The following is a 20,088-nucleotide window of genomic DNA, read 5'->3' on the forward strand; positions in this document are numbered from 1 at the left end:
GTGCTCTAGTGTACACCCCCTACAGTGTGTAAGCGCTCCCTTTTCTCCATATCCTCACCAGCACTTGTTATTTTTTGTCTTTTTGATAATACTCATCCTAACAGGTGAGATGATACCTCACTGTGGTTTTGATGTGCATTTCTCTGATTATAAGTGATACTGAGCATTTTTTTCACATATTTTTTGGCCATTTGTATGTCTTCTTCCAAGAAATGTCTGTTCTATTGGGTTTGGTAACACAAATCTGTAAGCCCAGCACTCAGAACGCTAAGGCAGGAGGACAGCTTGAGCCTAGACCAGCCTAGGCAGCATAGCAAAACCCTAGCTCAAAAAAAAAAAAAAAAAGAAAGAAAGAAATATCTGTGTCTGTTCAGCTTTTTGACCTCCAAAAATTAAGAGCCCATTTTGGAATCAGACAACCTGCCTGATTCTGAGACAATCTGTGTTTGGTTCTACTCTGCTTCTTCCTATGTGACTTTGGGAAGTTCCCTTAGCTACTTTGAGCTCAACTTCCTCAACATTAGCCAGGACTAAATACCATCTGCCTCTGCTGGTTAACGCTGAGGACTCAAAGCAGAACCTCCACAACACCACTTCAGAATGCCACCTGGCGGAAGCCCCTCAATACGGGGCTGGTAGGATCATCTGAAGCCAAGTACAACTTTCCTTTCCACTGTCCCAGGCTCACTCTGCATATGATTAGCAAGGAATAGCGAATAAAGGAAACCAAAATAACTGTTTAATTTTTAATAAGAAATTTTTAAAAAGGGGGGGTGGTGGGAAAATAGGAGGGAGAGGAGGGGAAGGAAAAGCAGCTGATCACAAGTTCTAGTCCAGGGCTCATCCCCAGCCTCCTCACACAGGCAATCACCAGTCCCTACCTCCTGAGGTGGGATACTTTCTCGGCTGGCTTCACCCACATGGAAGGCACTGCCACAGATGTTCAGAAACCAGGAGCACTTTGAAATGGGCAATGTGCTTTGGGTAGGAGACCTACAATTTCCCCAAAGAAACCACGGCACAAAAGTGACCCACATAGGAGGCACCAACGGCTGTAAATACTTGGTGGCAAAAAGTGATGTCATACCTTCTGTACAGGAGACATACACCCAAATAAAACTTGCCAAAAGAGCAGAGAAAAAAATACAGCAGACATCCAGTGCCATTCTGTTACAGAAATATTTATATCCCAAAGCCAGGGACCTCTCTGGAACACTGTGTTTATTTCCACATTTCATGGAAGATGTTTGAGTGCACTCACGTGTGTCTCAACAAACTTCCAGTCCCTGCTCTAAACCCTGTGGCTCCTCAGCAACACCCAAAAACAAGTATCAGTTTTCCTTCCAAATGGGAAATTTCCTGACCTAGCGAAACCAGCATCAAATCCACTTATTATGAGATAGCTGATTACAGGCGAAGCGCTCTAGTCCCAGGATGACTCCCCTCCTGCAGGAGCGGGAAGGATGGGCATAGCACTGGCCTGCCAGACCACATCTCCAAGCAGTTTCAAACCATGGCTGCTCAGGTGAGCCATGATAAAAATCAAAACCAAGTATCTGAAAAGTGTACATATCAAGAACCAGACCTCGGACCAGACTCAGCAGAAATGGATGTTGCAAGGTTTCTTCCGAGACCTCCTCTCCATGCCCCCTCTCCCAGGGACCTCACTCCTTGCACTAGGGGCCCAGGGCCAATGGACCGCTCCCTTACCTCTAGCCCAGTGCATTTTCAGGAACAGCTCCCAGACTGTACCACACCCTGAAATGTATTCACTGAATGCACTATTTCTTCATATGACCGTAAATCACCTGACTATAGCAACAATTGTTTTAAAAGTGTTCTCTCTCTCTCGGGAATCGTGCCATGAGTTTCAGCAAGCAGCTTTGCTTCTCTCTACTGCAATTCTATCATTTGCAAAATGGTCACAATTACTGTGTTCACCCATAGCATTGTTGTAAAAAGCCTTAAGACCCACTTCATGTAGCCTGCCTGGAGCACAGACCCTGTCACATGGTAAATGCCCACTAAAGGTGAGTTCTCTGTAGCTATTATTACCTAGCACTCCAGCGAACAAAAGGAGTCGATCTGGTCTCATCGTATCACCATGAAAGGATGTCCATTTAGACTGCACAGTGGGAGTAGGGGGACTCAATGTTTATCAGGTACTATTTTGTTTTTTACAATGTGTACATACATATTTGTAGGTACACTAGAAAAGATCTGGAAGGAAATATACCCAGTGTTAATAGTGACTACCCCAAAGACACATTCATCCAAACACACAACAGAGAAACACTCACTATCTTTCTGTCTTCCACATCATTTGAACTATTTTCAATAAGCATCTATGGCTTTTGTAAAGTTTTTGAATGGAATTTATTGCATTTTTTTCTGGAGAAACAAGCAGGAGCATGAAAAAGGTGGAAACAGAAGGTAACATGGAATGGGACTCAATGGAATTGAGCCCAAGCCAGGCTCAGCAGGCACACGAACCACGCACCTCTCACTAAAACTCAATACCAGCTCTCTCTTCTCTTGGTCCAATGGCCCAAGACTTAGAGATAAAATGTTTATTGTGATCACACCAATCACACCAAGGAGCTTGGAACCACCGTTTCAAACTCCTCTGGTTCTGTGTACCTGCCCGGGGCTGTTAGCTTTCCACCTGTGCCTTTGGCTGGCCTGTAATCCCCTAGTGGTGGAAATGCACCCTGACACTTAGCCATCATCCCCACAACACTCAGCACCGCATAGAGGCCAGGGCAGTGATGCCCATTCGGACTGTGATTCTACTTATAAAACAAAGGACCAGGGGCCAGATGTGACTTGTCTTTGTTAACTCACCAGCTGTTGCTTGAACCATAACAAAGTCAGGTCCCCTGATGCCCAGCCTCAGCCTCCCAAGTACCTGAGATTACAGGCACCCACCACCACGCCCAGCTAATTTTTATATTTTTAGTAGAGAAAGAGTTTCAACTTTTTGGCCAGGCTGTTCTCGAACTCCCGACCTCAGGTGATCCACCTGCCTTGGCCTCCCAAAGTGCTGGGATTACAGGCATGAGCCACCGCATCTGGCCGAGTCACCCCAGCCATCCTGACTTTTTGTTCTGGCAAAATTACTGTCTTACACGTCTACCTTCCAAGTAGCTCAATCAGAGATCTGGCCTTGGGGCAGGCTTGAAGAATCCCTGTTTTTGGTCCTCAACAGGTCCCACCAGGTCTGGGACAATTCCAAAACTTGTGTCCTTAAAAAGGAAAGAAACCTCACATACATGACTCTCACAGAGCTCAGGCAGAGCTCAGGCAAGGCTTGAGAGGCGGCCCTAAGGTTTGGGTGTGTCATCTACGATAACAGCTAAGAGATCTGAAGCCAGCTGTCTGGGTTCAAACCTCAATTCCAACACCACTGGCTGTGTGATGTTAGACAACGTCCCCAGCCTCTCTGTGGTTCAGTTTCCTCACTGTAAAAGGGCCACAATAATAGAGCTGCTCTAAAAATTAAGTGAATTAGTGCATAAAAGGTCTTTAGAACAATGCTTGGCACATGGGGGAGTTCAACAGACACGTATTGAACAGAGTAACTTAGCAATTAGTAAATACACTCATGCAGGCCAGGCCGGTGGCTCACACCTGTAATTCCAAAACTTTGGGAGGCTGAGGTGAGAGGGTTACTTGAGCCCAGGAGTTTGAGACTAACATGGGCAACAGAGCAATATTCTATCTCTAAAAATAAAACATATATGTATATATACACTCATATATTCACAGTGTATTTATAATATACAAAAGAGCTGGAATACAAACTTAACTATTCACAATGGTTACTTCTAGAGAAGGGGGAATGCAAATTTCAGATTTTTACCCCACACATATATTCCTGTATTCTCTGAAATATTTAAGCAAATTGTATGTATAAATTTGCTCCAAAACACAGAGCAGAACAATGTAGTTTTGACTCAAAAATCTTCAAATCATGATGGAATTGTCCTGTGAAAGTAAACTTAGAGAGATGAAAAGTCTCCCTCCAGCCTAAATGCTCTTTCATATGACCTATATGACACAAACCAATGCAGACACCACAATCCTTTCCCCACTGTCATAAGAAGTTTTCAGTGAACTGCATTCCCCTTTACAAACTAGATGATAGTTACAGTTACCAGGCAAGAACGTGGATCTAGTTCTGCTTTTTCAAAGGCCAAGGTTCCTCACATAATAGCAATGCGTTCTTCAACCGGTCAACTGCCCACAACACCTGAGGTGACAGACGCAAAGTGCTTGGCACTTACTTACTCTTACCGGTTTATTACAAAGAAGAGGACACAGGAACAGCCAAATGCAAGAGACGCACAGAGCACACCATGGGGCAGAGAGGTCGGGGCTCCCATGCCGTCCCTGGAAGTGCCTCTTCCCCAGCACCAAATGAGTTCAGCAAACCAGAAGCTCTCCAAACCCAATATTTACAGGGATTTATGGAGTTTTCATAACAGACATGATTAAGTCATTGGCCACCCGTGACTAGCTCAATCTCCAGCCTGTCTCGTCTCCCCTCCCAGAGGTAGGGGTGAGGCTGATACATCCAACTCTTGAATCATGACTCATCTTTCTAGCAACCAGCCCTGATCCTGAACCTGTCCAGGGGCCCAAAGACACCTGTCATCTCATCATACAAAAGACACTCCTATCACCCCAGAGATTCCAAAAGTCTTAGAAGCTCTTGTGTCAGGTATTGAAACCTAAGACCAAATATTACAACCAATGATGTTCCTATCGCTCAGGAAGCTACAATGCTTTTAGAAGCTCCGGGCCAAAAACCAGGAAGAATACTAAATAGATACACTATTGTACTATGTATCCCACTATCATGATCATTTTTTTTTTGAGACAGAGTCTACCTCTTTTGCCCAGGTTGAAGAGCAGTGGAGCGGTCTCAGCTCATGGTGCGATCTCAGCTCACTGCAACCTCCACCTCCCAGGTTCAAGCAATTCCTGTGCCTCACCCTCCTGAGTAGCTGGGAGTACAGGTGTGCGACACTACAACTGACTAATTTTGGCATTTTTTAGTAGAGACAGGGTTTCACTGTGTTGGCCAGGCTGGCCTTCAACTCCTGGCCTCAAGTGATCTGCCCGCCTCGGCCTCCCAAAAATCTGAGATAAGTCAAGAGCCACCGTGCCTGGCCTATCACAATAATTATACTGAGAGGATGGGGGAGAAAAACGTGGGCAACAGGAGGAGCGGGAAGGGTAAGCAACCTGAATCCTTGTCTTCCACAATAGGACATCTCCCTGTCTTTCACACAATCTAGAAGAACGAGCTAAAACATAAACACAGTAACCTCCACGGAGGAGGGATCAGAGTAGAGAAGAGTAAGGTAGGGGATTGCTGGGTTTTGTCCTAAGACTTGTTAATTTCTGACTCTTAGAGCTGTATGCCTGTACAACTTTGCTAAAAATGAGTATTTACCTGTAATCCCAGCACTTTGGGAAGCCAAGGTGGGCAGATCACGAGGTCAGGAGATCAAGACCATCCTGGCTAACACGATGAAACCCCATCTCTACTAAAAATACAAAATATTAGCCAGGCGTGGTGGCGGGCACCTGTAGTCCCAGCTACTTAGGAGGCTGAGGCAGGAGAATGGTGTGAACCCAGGAGGCAGAGCTTGCAGTGAGCTGAGACCACGCCACCACACTCCAGCCTAGGTGACAGAGCGAGACTCTGCCTCAAAAAAAAAAAAAAAAAAACAAGAGTATTTAATTTTTAATCAAAATCTGATACTTGACCAACAACAATAGTATACTAAGTGATACGGTTTTTTGTTTTTGTTTGAGAGAGGGTCTTCCTCTGTTGCCCAGGCTGGAGTGCCATGGTGCAATTCTAACTTACTACAGCCTCAAATTATTGGGATCATGTGATCAACCTCCCGAGTAGCTAGAACCACAGGTGTGCACTGCCACGTCCAGCATTTTTTTTTTTGGTACAGTTGGAGGTCTCACTATGTTGCTGGTCTTAAACTCCTGACCTCAGTGGATTCTACTGCCTCAGCCTCCCTAAGTGCTGGGATTACAGGTGTGAGCCACCACACCAGGCCCAAGTGGTGTATTCTAAAATTTTTTGGAATCCAACCACTCTGAAAATGTATGGAGATTGGCTGGGCACGGTGGCTCAAGCCTGTAATCCCAGCACTTTGGGAGGCCGAGACAGGTGGATCACGAGGTCACGAGATCGAGACCATCCTGGCTAACATGGTGAAACCCCGTCTCTACTAAAAACTACAAAAAACTAGCCGGGTGAGGTGGCGGCGCCTGTAGTCCCAGCTACTCGGGAAGCTGAAGCAGGAGAATGGCGTGAATCCGGGAGGCGGACCTTGCAGTGAGCTGAGATCCGGCCACAGCACTCCAGCCTGGGTGACAGAGCGAGACTCCGTCTCAAAAAAAAAAAAAAAAAAAAAAAAAAAAAACAGAAAATGTATGGAGAGCTATAAATCATCTCCCCATAAACACATGGATGCATATACACAAAATTGTTGCACAGGATTTTGGGGACGTCATAAATTTCTGAGAGCTGGGTTAAGATCCTTAGGATTATAGATTCTGATTTATTTTTTCTTTCTTTTTTTTTTTTGGAGACAGAGTCTCGCTTTGTCGTCCAGGCTGGAGTGCACTGCGTGATCTCGGCTCACTGCAAGCTCTGACTCCCGGGTTCACACCATTCTCCTGCCTCAGCCTCCCGAGTAGCTGGGACTACAGGCGCCTGCCACCATGCCCAGATGATTTTTGTATTTTTAGTAGAGGCAGGGTTTCACTATAGCCAGGTTGGTCTCAATATCCTGACCCCATGATCTGCCCTCCTCGGCCTCCTAAAGTCTGGGATTACAGGTGTGAGCGACCGCGCCCGGCCCTAGATTCTGGTTTATTAAAGGAAATGTATTTCAAGTCAGAGCTTGTCATTTATTGCACAGGAAAATAAAAACTTCGTTTAAAAAATCAAAAACACCCACATGATAAAATGAGGTCCTGCTTGGGTTTAAAATACTTGCTGACCACCATCAGTTATTTTCTTGTCCACAGGATGCACCTAATTCCTAACTATGAAAAAAGGTACAAACATTGTTTATTGGGCTTTTGGCTTCAGCCTTGAAACAATCGGATTCTCTCAAACTCAGGAATGTGAATCGCTGTTGGGTTGATGCAGCTGTTTCCATTCTAGAAATGGACCTGGAATCATGTCCTTTTCACCCATGGAGAGTCCTTTGTGTAAAACTTGAAAAGGCAAGGTCCCCAATTCCTCATTTGGGGGTTTCTTCCAGTAGAGGAATTACTCTAATGACTTCTTAGCAAAACTTACATCATCAGGGCAGGCCATCAAAAGACTCCAAAACACAAAGTTTAGCTCCATTTCTGACGGACCTGTCTCCACTGCTATCAGTCTCACCAACAACCTCACATCAAGTCAGAGGAACGGTTTTTTCATTTAAGAACGATCATCATGGCTGGGTGCGGTGGCTCATGCCTGTAACCCTATCACTTTGGGAGGCCAAGGTGGGTGGATCACGAGGTCAGGAGTTTGTGACCAGTCTGGTCAACATACTGAAACCCCGTCTGTACTAAAAATACAAAAATTAGCCGGGCTTGGTGGCACGTGCCTGTAGTCCCAGCTACTCAGGAGGCTGAGGCAGGAGAACAGCTTGAACCCGGGAGATGGAAGTTGTGGTGAGCCAAGATCGCACCACTGCACTCCAGCCCGGGCAAAAGAATGAGACTCCATCTCAAAAAAAAAAAAAAAAAAAAAATTGGTATCTGTTAACCAGAGGCAATGAAAAGCACCTCCCAGGCTGCTGTAGTAAGTGGATCGGTAACTGTGGTGGGAGATTCCAACCCCCGAGACCTGTGACTATGTCATGCAGCAAAAGGGCTTTGCCACAGGCCTTAGGAGAAGGATCCTGGGCTATCCAGGGAGGTCCAATCTAATCCCATGAGCGTCTAAAAGCATAGAAGTGTCCAGGCGAGGTGGCTCACGCCTGTAATCTCCGCACTTTGAGAGGCTAAGGCAGGTGCATCACGAGATCAAGAGATGGAGACTACCCTGGTTAAAATGGTGAAACCCCATCTCTACTAAAAATACAAAAATTAGTCAGGCGTCGTGGCAGGCACCTGTAGTCTCAGCTACTCAGGAGGATGAAGCAGGAGAGTCACTTGAATCCGGGAGGTAGAGGTTGCAGCGAGCTGAGATCACGCCACTGCACTCCAGCATGGCCAGCAGTGTGAGACTCCATCTCAAAAAAATATTTTAAAATAGGGCATAGAACTTTCTGCGAGTGGAAGAAGAGAAATGCACACAGGGGAACTGGAGAGCCTGAGCAGGTCCCTGGCCCAGCTAGTCCTGAGCTGATGGGACCACGTGCAAAGACCAGATAGAGGCCTCAGAAGCTGAGGGCAGACCCAACAGATGACCAGCAAGGGAACAGACACCTCAGTCCTGCAACCACAAGGAACTAGATGGCCAAAAGCGCTTAGAAACAATTCTCCAATGAGGAATGCAGCCCAGTCCACATGGTGATTTTTGCCCAGTGACACCCACGTCAGACTTCTGCCCTACAGAACTGTGAGATGATACAATTTCAATTGTTTTAAGCCACGAAATATGTGGAAATGTGGTAAAGCAGCAACAGAAATGAATACAGTGATTTACGTGGAAACCCCTAGAAGAGTGTCTGGCACGGTGTTGTCACCTGACAAGCGTTTCCCGATTTCCTTACATCGCAAGGCAGGGCTGGCCACACTCCATCCAAAAGAGATGATAGACTTGCTCTGACAAAACAGATTCAGTGAATTACAAATGGCCCAGAACACCTACAAATTTCACGTTTCAGGTAAGTGATTGCCTTTCCTTTCACTTAGAAACCTCCCAATGCTCATCTTACTGATAAACTCTAAGGACCACGCAGGAGACTAAACACCAGACAAACCCAGCCCCAGATGCCCTGAGGGAGCCCATCCCAGCACTCACTCCGCTGCACTGAAATCATGTCCAGGTCAGTTTCTCCCACTAGACCAAGAACTCCAGCTCTCCATGTGTGAGTCACCAGTGCTGCCTCTGCATCTCTGCCTCTACGACGGTGCTTCTGCACTTCACAGGAAATCTGTATCAATGTTTGTCAACACTATATATGACAGTATAACTTAATATCTGCACAGAAAATATAAGTTCTCTGAGGACGAGGGCCGGGTTTATTAGCCTTTGTACTCCCACTGCCACTGTCTGGGACATCAGAGGCACTGAGTAGAAGTTGGTGAAGAGAAAGAAAAGGCAGAGGAGAGACAGGAAAGCAGGACCAACACTGCAGACACAGATTCTGAGGTGGCTGGAGGAGAGGCAGGGCAGAGAAACCTCCTGGATGCTGGAATGGGGTTCACTGTGATACCTGCTGCTGGATTTCAAATGTCAAATGTGATGCTTTGCTGACCTTGACCTCTGACTGCCCTTTAACTGTCCTTTAGCTTTCCCAACCTCAAGACAGGGCACTTAGCAACTGCAATGTCAAGAAATTATGCTTCATTAAAGCATGGGAATGTTATTTACATGGACATTCATTACTTCATTTTTTACATGGGAATGTAAATAATTGAAGAGATTGTTAAAGACAAATCAGGCACATTCTATAACTTTGTAAAATATTAATGATAACTGAAACACAAATTTTGATGGTCCCCAAAAATGCTGAAATATAAAACAATACTGGCCAATTAAAGATAGAAAACAATCCTAATTATATATACCCTGTGTCTTCTCCATACCCAAGTGTCCCCTTCTGTGAGAGACTTCCTTACACCATTGTGGGGAAGAGAATTTTTCTGTGCTATATTTGCTTGAAAGAATTAAAGGTGTAGGGCAACAATTCTTGGAAGATGTCATTTACGATCCTCAAAAGTGAGAAAAATGAAGCCCAGCAGAGAAGACCTTCCAGGAAAATTCCAGAGCCGGAGGTAGACCCAGTACATTGTTTCTGTTTCTGTTTTGAGAGGAAGTCTCACTCTATAGCCCAGGCTGGAGTGCAGTGGAGCCATTTCACTCACTGCAACCTCCGCCTCCTGGGTTCAAGCTATTCTCCTGCCTCAGTCTCCTGAATTGCTGCGATTACAGGAGCCCACCACCACGCCCAACTAATTTTTCTATTTTTAGTAGAGACAGGGTTTTACCATGTTGGCCAGGTTGGTCTCGAACTCCTGACCTCAAGTGATCCGCCTGCCTAGACCTCCAAAGTCCTCGGATTACAGGCGTGAGCCACTGCACCCAGCCGACCTGGTAAGTTTTAATCAAGTACTCTGAACTATGCAACAAACACTAGGAAGTAATAGAAAAAAAATTAATCTAAAAACCTCTGGAGAGTCAAAGAATTGCAGATTTTAAATAGCATGAATACTTGAATTCATGATATTGAAAAAGGACCTCGCACTTACCCGCATGTACAAACTGCCTGCCCACCTCTATCAGAGCATTTTTCAAGCTGTGCTACACTTAACTATGTACTGCCCAAAGCCAATCTGTCCCTGCAGATCATAAGCTCTTAAAGACCAGGACTTCAGAAGAACAAGCAAAACTTCAGAGAGAAGGGAACCACTGAAACAGAGTTCATAGCAATGGGTGGGCAGGAGGTGATGACTGGAGGTGGGCTGAAGCCTTGGGATCTGGGACAGTGGAAGGCAGAGAAGGCAAAAGGGACTGCATGACATGCTACAGGGCTAGGAGCCACAGCTGCAGTGATTAGTTCAGTTTTGTCTCATATGCCTGTTACTTATACACCATCTCTTGTTCAGAAAGAACTTCAGGTTGAGTATTTGGACTCCTTGAGCCTTCTGCTGTTTGTCTCCGGGACGTTTAACACTCTTAAAAGGGGAAAACTGTCCAGTTCGATTATGCTTACTGGGATATTACAGGTTTTTCAAAAGTTTGATGAAAGTATTCACTAAGGAGTGATTCCACTTTCTCTGGTGGCTGAGAAATAGGCGTCTGAGGGGCAGCATCAGGTCTCCCCATCAAGCTGAGGTCGGAGTCTCCCCACCTATGGACCTCACCCTGGCTCCCCCCTCATACATCTCACCTCTAACTGTAACTGCCTTGGCCTCATTCCGTGGGTGTGGATGCTCCTACTTGAAACGCATGTTCAGCCCTCCAAATTCTTGGGAGAGTTTCTTCCACTCTCCAGGCGCTGAGAGCTACAAAGTTCAATCTGGCTTTCCAGATTTTTTTTTCTTCCCATTACTAACGGAAGAAATCAAGAAGCGCCAGGCAGAAGGGCCCTGCTTCCACCAATCAGAGCCCAGCCGAAGGCCAGAGCAGGAAGTGCGGCGGTGGGACGCGCGGTGACAACCCCTCGCCCCCGGGACCCGCCGGCCTGGGCAGAGGTCAGTGAGGCCGCTGCGCGACAGCTCCGGGCCCGCGCCTTTTGCTTTCTCCCGCCCAGCAAGTGAGAGGATAAATCACGGGGCGGGGGCAGTGGGCGGCAGACGCGGGGAGCCGGGGAGCAGTGCGGACCGGCCCACAACCGCAGGGCACCCGGGACCCCCGCGCTGGCCCACGCGGTATCGCAGCAGACGCGAAGCCCCCGGTGCCACCCCAGGCGGAGACAAAGCCCAGGCGCACGGACCCGGGGTCCCGACCCCGGACCCTGCTGAGCCCAGCTCGGAGCCGCCACGCCTGGCGCAGAGACCCCCACCCGGTCCGGAGACCCCGTCGCCCGTCGCCCGGTCTCACCTCGGGCCGCCGCCTCCCGGCCCTAGCTCCTCGCCGCCGCGCCTGGGCCGACTAGAACGCAGCTGAGCAGCTGACAGAGACGCAGCAGCCTCAACAAGGGAGCCGCTGGGCGGGGCCGCCACCGCCGCCGCCGCCGCCACTTCAGCCCGAGTTCCCCGCTCAGGATCCGGCTCGGATCTAGGAGCTGCAGCTGGCGCTGGGCTGAGGCCCAGACACACACCATGCAGGTGTACAGGGCCCCGCCCGCCGCCCGCCGCCCCGCCCCCAACGGAGCCGGGCGCTCAGGGCCCGCCCCCCAGCCAATGGGGAGCGAGCCGTGCAGAGAGGGCGGGGCCTTAGGTAACACAGGGAGGTTGGGCCTTAGGCCTTAGGTAACATAGCATATGGTTGTAATCCCAGCTACTCGGGAGGCTGAGGCAGGAGAATCACTTGAACCCAGGAGGCGGAGGTTGCAGTGAGCCGAGATTGTGCCACTGCACTCCAGCCTGGCGACAGAGTGAGACTCCATCTCAAAAATAAATAAATAAATAAAGCCCCTTGAATGTAAGAAATGTGGTAAAACATTTACTCTTTCCATTTCCCTCAAACATGAAAGAGCTCACACTGCAGAGAAACCTTAAGAATGTAGGAAATGTGGTCAAGCCTTCAGATTTTCCTGTTTGTGAAAATTTGGGAGGCCTCAGACTGGAGAAAAGCCTTTTGAATTTAAATTTGTGGTAAGGCCTTCAGTTGTGTTAGTTCCTTTGAATGACACCAGCTCTTTCCTGAGAAAAACCCTAGGAATGTCCAGAATGTGGGAATGTTTCATTTCTCTCATACCCACTCAAGGACATATGAAAATGCACACTGTAGCTGGCTGGACCTTGTAAATACAAGAACGTACACAGGATTAAAACTCTAATAGTTTAGAAACTGCAAGAATATTTTCAGTTTTCACATTCACTTGAAAAGTCATGTGAAATCTCCCACTGGAAAGAAATTCTATAAGTGAAGCTTTTCTAATTTGGAAAGCCTGATGCGAATTAATGATAGTGCAGTGCTTGGAAAAAATGTATGAAATGTTACACAAGTGACACCTGGCCAGTGTGTGGGATTTTTCTTATCACTGTTGCTTATCAGCATGCCAAAAGTCGAATCTTCGGACTCAAGTCTTGCCGGCCTTAGACATAATGGCCTTACTGCATGTGGAGCTAACCCCAGGAAGATGGAGTGGCACTCTCTGGAGGATTAGGTGGTCTCCACCAAGGTGGCTTGATGGGCTCCCGAACTCTTTCCTGTAATCATGCAGAGAGTCTACACTGCCAGTGATCATGTGCCTCAACTCTTTAGATGTAGAAACTCAAAATATTCAAAATATTCTGAAACAGTTTCCATTGAAAGGAAAGAGAAAAGAGGTCAGGTGCCACGCTGCGGTCAAGAGAACTAGTAGGTGGCTCACAAGAACACTCTGTAGCTACTGTCTGTGCCTCTGTCACAACAAATATCCTGATCCTTTAGTTTTAAGGGTACAGGGCCATTTTCCTCCCTTTCTTACTGGTAGTTCTCAAGATAACTGTATGATATGCTGGGAATGCAATATCCTGATAATCAGGTGACATTGGTCAGAACAGCCCAGGCTCTGTTAGAGTCCCTGCTCGAAACAGAATGTCCTTTAACGCTTGTGTCCAGCAAACCACATCGTGTGAGAAAACCCAAGGTGGGTTCCTTTCTGGGGTCCCTCAGTTGTAGCGCAAGTGAAGCATTTACAGTCAAAACTCCATCCATCTGCTCTGGGTAGCTTTCCTGATCTTGCAGTAGCGGTTCCTATTGAATCCCAGACTTCTGTTGTCTTCTGTTTGCTGTTTGTAAGTAATACATTCACTTCGTGGAATTTATGTATGAATGTGTTTGGTCTCATTGTACTCAGAAATGTTGGTAGCCATTGCACAGTGAACCCGCCTCATAATTGGTGAAAACACTTATGGCCCCCTTATGCCACAGCAAGGAGGTTAATTCAATCAAACATAAACTTCGTGTTCATAAAACCCTGTAGCACAATTATTACCATGCGGGAGGCCTTTAACAATGGTGATGCTGATTTGAAGAACTCTGAAGGAAGAAATTGACACAAATGGGGTGGGTACATGGGAGTCCCTGATAACTTAAAGCAACCCTTACTCCCCTCGGCCTAAAAAATGTGGAGAGGCTGGGCGCGGTGGCTCAGGCCTGTAATCTGAGCACTTTGGGAGGCCGAGGTAGGCAGATCACAAGGTCAGGGGTTCAAGACCAGCCTGACCAACATAGGGAAGCCACATTTCTACTAAAAATACAAAAATTAGCTGGGCGTGGTGGCAGGCACTTGTAATCCCAGCTACTTGGGAGGCTGAGGCAGGAGAATTGCTTGAACCTGGGAGGCGGAGGTTGCAGTGAGTCAAGACCATGCCACTGCACTCCAGCCTGGGTGACAGGGCAAGACTCCGTCTCAGAAAAAAAAAAAAAGTGGATAAGAACTGAAACAGGTTTCAAATTTCACCTAATTGGAAATGCAAAGTTTACAAAAATAATATTTAAAATAAAAGGTTGAGTGCTCATTGAAATTTATGCCTCCACAAAATAGGTTGTGATTAACTTCCACATTTGTTGAAAGCCACCAAAGTTGGGAAGCCTCCGTGTCTGAAATTCACATGTGGCTCAAATAAGAATCATCCCTGGGGATACCCCAAAGTTTCAATATGGTATCCCCTGTGATATTATGAGGAATGACTGTACATAAAACAGGTTGTCTTCCTTTAACTCTGAAAATCATATTATCTTGCCTAAATTCTCCACAACGCATTGCTCTGCAGTATCCTATAGTGGACATAGGTTTCCTGACCAATGAACACTAAAATTAAATGTGTGCAATTCCCCTATGTTCTTACCAAAATGGAAATCCCCGAATTCCACCAGTTAGAATAACATGACAGAATGTCAGATTTTTGGAATACGTAAGTTTTCTGTAAGGTTATTAGGTATTCATTCCATTTTATTAATAGATATGCATATATTTAGATGACCTATTTCTCCTGTGTTTTAGTCTTAATAGATTGTGTCTTTTAATTCATCCAGTTGGTCTAAGTTACCAAGTTTGTGGGTTATGGAGATTGTAATATTCTTTATTATTTCATCATCCATGGGCTCACTAATATAAAGATCTCTTTTAATTCTTATGTTATTAGGTTGGTGCCCAAGTAATTGTGGTTTTGGACCATGAATTTTAAATTTTTATAACTAGGCTGCAACACATCTTTATGAATCCAAATAGAACCCATTACAACGGGCGGGGCGCAGTGGCTCACGCCCGTAATCCCAGCACTTTGGGAGGCTGAAGCAGGCGGATCAGAAGGTCAGGAGTTTGAGACCAGCCTGACCAACATGGTGAAATCCTGTCTCTACTAAAAAGACAAAAAGTAGCCGGGCGTGGTGACATGTGCCTGTAATCCCAGCTACTCGAGAGGCTGAGGCAGGAGAATCTCTTGAACCCAGGAGGCAGAGGTTGCATAAAAATGAAGGTCCTCTCTTGTCTGCCACTAATTGCCTGTGTGATTTTTGGCAAATATTTAGTCCTCGGGCCCAATTCTGCTTCCTTATAAGGCTCCTTCCAGCTCTGAAATTTTGTAACTCTGGTTTCTACTCAAAGCTTCACTTTCCAACTCCCCACACTTGGCTGTTCTAAAACGTTTGTTTTGCCTCCTGATTTTACTTTCCACGCCTTTTTTGTTCTCCTCCACTTCTCATTACTATCCCATAGTCTTTTGGATTTAAGTTCTTCTAGAAAAGTTCCTCCTTTCTCAGCAATTATTTTTCAGCTTCCATTGTCTATGAAAAAATATTACAAATGGTCGATTTTATCTTGGAAAGAAGACGCAGAATGTGTTGGCTTCCTGTTTTGTTGGTGAAATGTCTAGAGCTTGGAGATTGGACTTGGGTCAGGATTCCCCACTAAACCTTCCATGAGATAGCTTCAGAGCTGCTGGGTGGGCCACTACTTCTCTCTCTCTGCTCTGTTTTATTTTATTTTATTTTTTTTGAGGCGGAGTCTTGCTCTGTCGCCCAGGCTGGAGTGCAGTGGCCGGATCTCAGCTCACTGCAAGCTCCGCCTCCCGGGTTCCCACCATTCTCCTGCCTCAGCCTCCCAAGTAGCTGGGACTACAGGCGCCCGCCACCTCGCCCGTCTAGTTTTTTGTATTTTTAGTAGACACGGGGTTTCACTGTGTTCGCCAGGATGGTCTCGATCTCCTGACCTTGTGATCCACCCGTCTCAGCCTCCCAAAGTGCTGGGATTACAGGCTTGAGCCACCGCGCCCGGCCTGCTCTGTTTTATTAAACTCAATTAATTTTAAATATGCAGGATAGGCCAGATGTGGTGTCTCCAGCCTGTAATCCCAGCAGTTCGGGAGGCCAAGGCGGGTGGATCACGAGCTCAGGAGACTGAGAATAGCCTGACCAAAAAGGTAAAACTCCGTCTCTACTAAAAATACAAAATTTAGCGGGATGTGGTGGTGCGCAACTATAGTCCCAGCCACTCAGGAGGCTGAGGCAGGAGAATCGATGGAACCTGGAGGCGGAGGTTGCAGTGAGCTGAGATCCCGCAAGTGCTCTTCAACCTGCGTGACAGAGCTTGATTCTGTCTCTCTCTCTCTTTTTCTATCTCTATATATAAAAGAAAATATAAATATATATATTCAGGATAAGAGCATATCTAATTCATCTGCTTTTATGGCCCAGTATGAACGTTTACATGGAAGCCGGAAATGAAACTTCCCGTTTTTCATCAGCTTGTAGTCCCAAGCTGATGGTGACCCCAGCAGCCACCACGCCACGCCACCCGGGGGCTGGGGGCCCCCGATCGCCGGGTGGTGAGGCACCACTCCCGATCCGGGCCCAGAGCACCTGCCACGCCACGCCCCTCGGCGACTGGGGAACCCCCACGTCACGCCCCCAGCCGCCACCACGCCACACCCATTAGGCTGGAGAGCGAGGTGTGGCGTCTGCTAGGGGACCGGATGGGGGGTGTGGGTCCCACACCCACCGGCGATCGGGGACCCCAACCATTGGGGGGCGTGGCGTGACGACTGCTGGAGGCCCGGGATCGCGGGGGTGGGTCTCCCACCCCCCAGCGATCGGGGGCACCCGTCCCCCGGGGGGCGTGGCGCGTCAGCTTCTGGGGGCCCAGTTCGGGTGGCGTGGGTTCCCAACCCCTCGGCTACTGGGGGCCGCCGGCCGCTGGGGCGTGGAGGCGGCTGGGGGCCCCGGATCGCGGGTGGGGTGGGTCTCCCAGCCCCCGGCGATGGGGGGCCGCCAGCCGCCGGGGGACGGAGCGTGGCGGCGGCTGGGGACTCCGGGTACGTGTACACTGCCTGGGGTATTAGGAGTAATAATATGGTTATTACACATCAATGATCCATTTTAATAATTATCAATGGTACTAATAATAGGATACCATTGTTAATTTTGGAGATTTTAATTACATGATTATGCACGCTATTATTAATATTAATGTCATTGAACAATATTATTATTCCCTAATACTAATCATTATTTTCTTACCAGCATGACTTTGTATTGATTTAAGTAACATCCATGGCGGATATCATTATTTGATTAATGGTGATATTAATATTAATTACCATTCCAAATCGTTAACATTTTAATCCACTATCAATTTTTATCAATTACTCCCAATACAGCAGGGGGTGAACATCCACCCTGTGATATTCTTCTTCATATTCCAAGGCTGAGAGGTTGATATGACTCCCAGTATCGCAGACACTGTACACCCCGTGTGATACTCTTCCTGATATCCGGAAGGGGAGAAGATGATATTAATCCCCACATGGCAGCAGGTGAACACCCACTCTGTGATAGCATTCCTAGTATGCAGGGGCAGAGGGGATAATATTATTCCAATATTGCAGAAGATGTACACGCTCCCCCAGTGATATTGTCCTTAATATTCCAAGGCACAGAAGACGATGTTACTCCCAATATCGCAGAAAGTGTACACCCCCCAGTGATGTTGTTCCCATGATCCAGGAGGGAAGGGGATGATATGACTTTCAACCCTTGCCCCCTGCAATGCTCTCACCCTGCAACACCGACACCCAGCTCAACCTGACATGGGACCAGAGGTGCTGGCTGGGGGTGTTCATTGCTTCCTTTTCTCTCTTGCCAGACTCAGTAGAGGAAGCTGAGACCGCTTCTAGCTTTGGGAGAGGCCAGGGAGCCTGTGCGTTTGGAGCCTGGTTGCATGAGAGAAGCATGTGTGGGAACACCAGGGCCCGGCTTTGAACCCCATTCCCCCAACATGATGCCGAGTGTGGCAGATATGACGCTAGGCTTTGCGTGCTGGAGGGGGCAGCTCCTGGAGATCATCAGTCAGCTCTACCTGTCCCTGGGCACTGAGCGGTTAGGGCTGGCTTTGCAGTGGTGGGGCTGTGGAGGGTGGCAAGGGGGCTGGGGGGGCAGGGCAGGGAGGGGGGCACAGGGAAGCTGGCCCAGGGCTGCCGCTGGCTTGTGAGCCCCGCCTTGAGCCTCGCTTGTTGGGTCAAAGGTCGTCTCAACCCCAGCAGAGGCAGTACGTGCACTCTGGGCTGTTCTTCCTACTATGGTGGCTTTTGTCATCTGACCTCTGCCTGCCCCAAGTCTTCACTGCTAGCCTTCATCTCTCCCCTTAAATGTGACCACAGCAGCCACCTGTGGCTTCTCTCCCACAGAAGACAGAGCCAATTGTGTCACCTGCTTCCCTGGGGCGCAGGGTTTCAAGGTCTCAAGTCCCATAAGTGGCCCACTCGGCTTCCCCTGAGCATCCTGGCCTGGTGGGGGTAACCATGGCCCTGGCCACCCCACCCACAGGGCCTGGTGACATTGCTGCAGTCACAGCCCCTCGAGTGTCGGACTTACTGAGAGAGCAGGGAAGGAGCCGGATTCCATGGGGACCCGGGAGACTGGCTCCAGTCTTGGCCTCAGGTTCACAGAAGGAAAATGGGCCAGTGTGCTGGAGCCATGCTTCTCAAAGTGTACTACCTTGATGAGCAGAGCAGCATCCATGTCACCTAGGAGATGGTGGCAAGTGGGAGTTCTAGGGCCTGCCCCAGGTCTGTGGAGCCGGAAGCTCTGGGGGCAGGGCCAGCAAGCTATACAGACAGGCCTCCGAGTGACTGTGATGCCTGCACACCTTGGGAACCATCGACCTAGATAGCCTCTGAACACTAACGGCTCCTGGTGCATCTGGAAAAGACACAGACCATGTCTGGGAGGCAGGGGAGATGGACTGGCACACTCCTCCTGCCACAGGGCAGCATGATGCTCGATTCCCTCAGAAGGAATCCTTCATCTCTTCCATGCCGTGTGTGTTCACCCTGGCCCTCCCAGCAGCCTGGGAGGGGCAGAACACTGCACACACAAGAGGGCCGTTCCCAGTCCCCACATTCCAGATTCATCTGTCACCAGACCCACGGGAGGAGGCAGACTGGTTCCAGGAGGATGAGAGCCCTCGTTCTGACACCTGTGTCTGATTCCAGGGCCTACAGATCCACTCTGGACTACACCAGAGAAGTTTGGGGATTTTCATTCACCTCCAGAAGAGGAGGCTCATGCGTGGCTGCAAGCAGGGAAGACCTACTACATCCTGCGGCAGAGCGAGCTGGTGGACCTGTACATCCAGCTGAGTGGCAAGGGAGGCAGTAGGGCCTCTGTGCTGTTCACTCTCTGTCCATCCATCCATCCGTTCATCCTTCCAACATCTATTTACCTGTTCATCCTTCCATCCATCCATCCATCCATGCATCATTCATCCATTGTTTTATCATCCATCTATTCACCCGTCTATCCATCCATTCACCTGTCCATCTGCCCATCCTTCCATCATCTGTTTACCTGTTCATCCTTCCATCCATCCATTATCCATTAATCCATCCATCCATTCTTCCATCATCTTTACATACACCTGTGGGTCCTTCCATCCATCTTTCCATCATCCATCCATTCACCTGTTCGTCCATCCATCCATCCACCTTTCCATCATCTATCCAACTTTATCCTATCCATCCATCATCCACCCATCCTTCAACTGTTCATCTCTTCATCCATCCATTCACCTGTTCATCCATCCTTCCATCATCCATCCATTCAACTGTTCTTCATTCCATCCTTCCATCATCCATCCATTCAACTGTTCATTCTTCTATCTGCCCATCATCCATCCATCCTTCCATCATTCATCCACTCGCCTGCTCATCCTTCCATTCATCCATCATCCATCCATCCATTCACCAGTTCATCCTTCCATTCATCCATCCATCCGTCCATTCATCACCCAC

General features: G+C 48.0%; 1 protein-coding gene and 1 pseudogene across 1 annotated transcript in view; one reads left to right on the forward strand and one right to left on the reverse strand.

Annotated features, from left to right (window-relative positions):
• Positions 1–20,088, forward strand: part of LOC117095273 — a 1,129,150-nt pseudogene that overhangs the window by 540,682 nt on the left and 568,380 nt on the right.
• LOC117094238 (SH3 domain and tetratricopeptide repeat-containing protein 1-like) overlaps positions 1–20,088 on the reverse strand; it is a 409,070-nt gene that overhangs the window by 234,290 nt on the left and 154,692 nt on the right. The gene's annotated exons all lie outside the window — the stretch shown is intronic.

This window comes from Trachypithecus francoisi, unplaced genomic scaffold (assembly GCF_009764315.1).
Source record: "Trachypithecus francoisi isolate TF-2019V2 unplaced genomic scaffold, Tfra_2.0 Lachesis_group13, whole genome shotgun sequence".
NCBI classification, from domain to species: Eukaryota; Metazoa; Chordata; class Mammalia; order Primates; family Cercopithecidae; genus Trachypithecus; species Trachypithecus francoisi.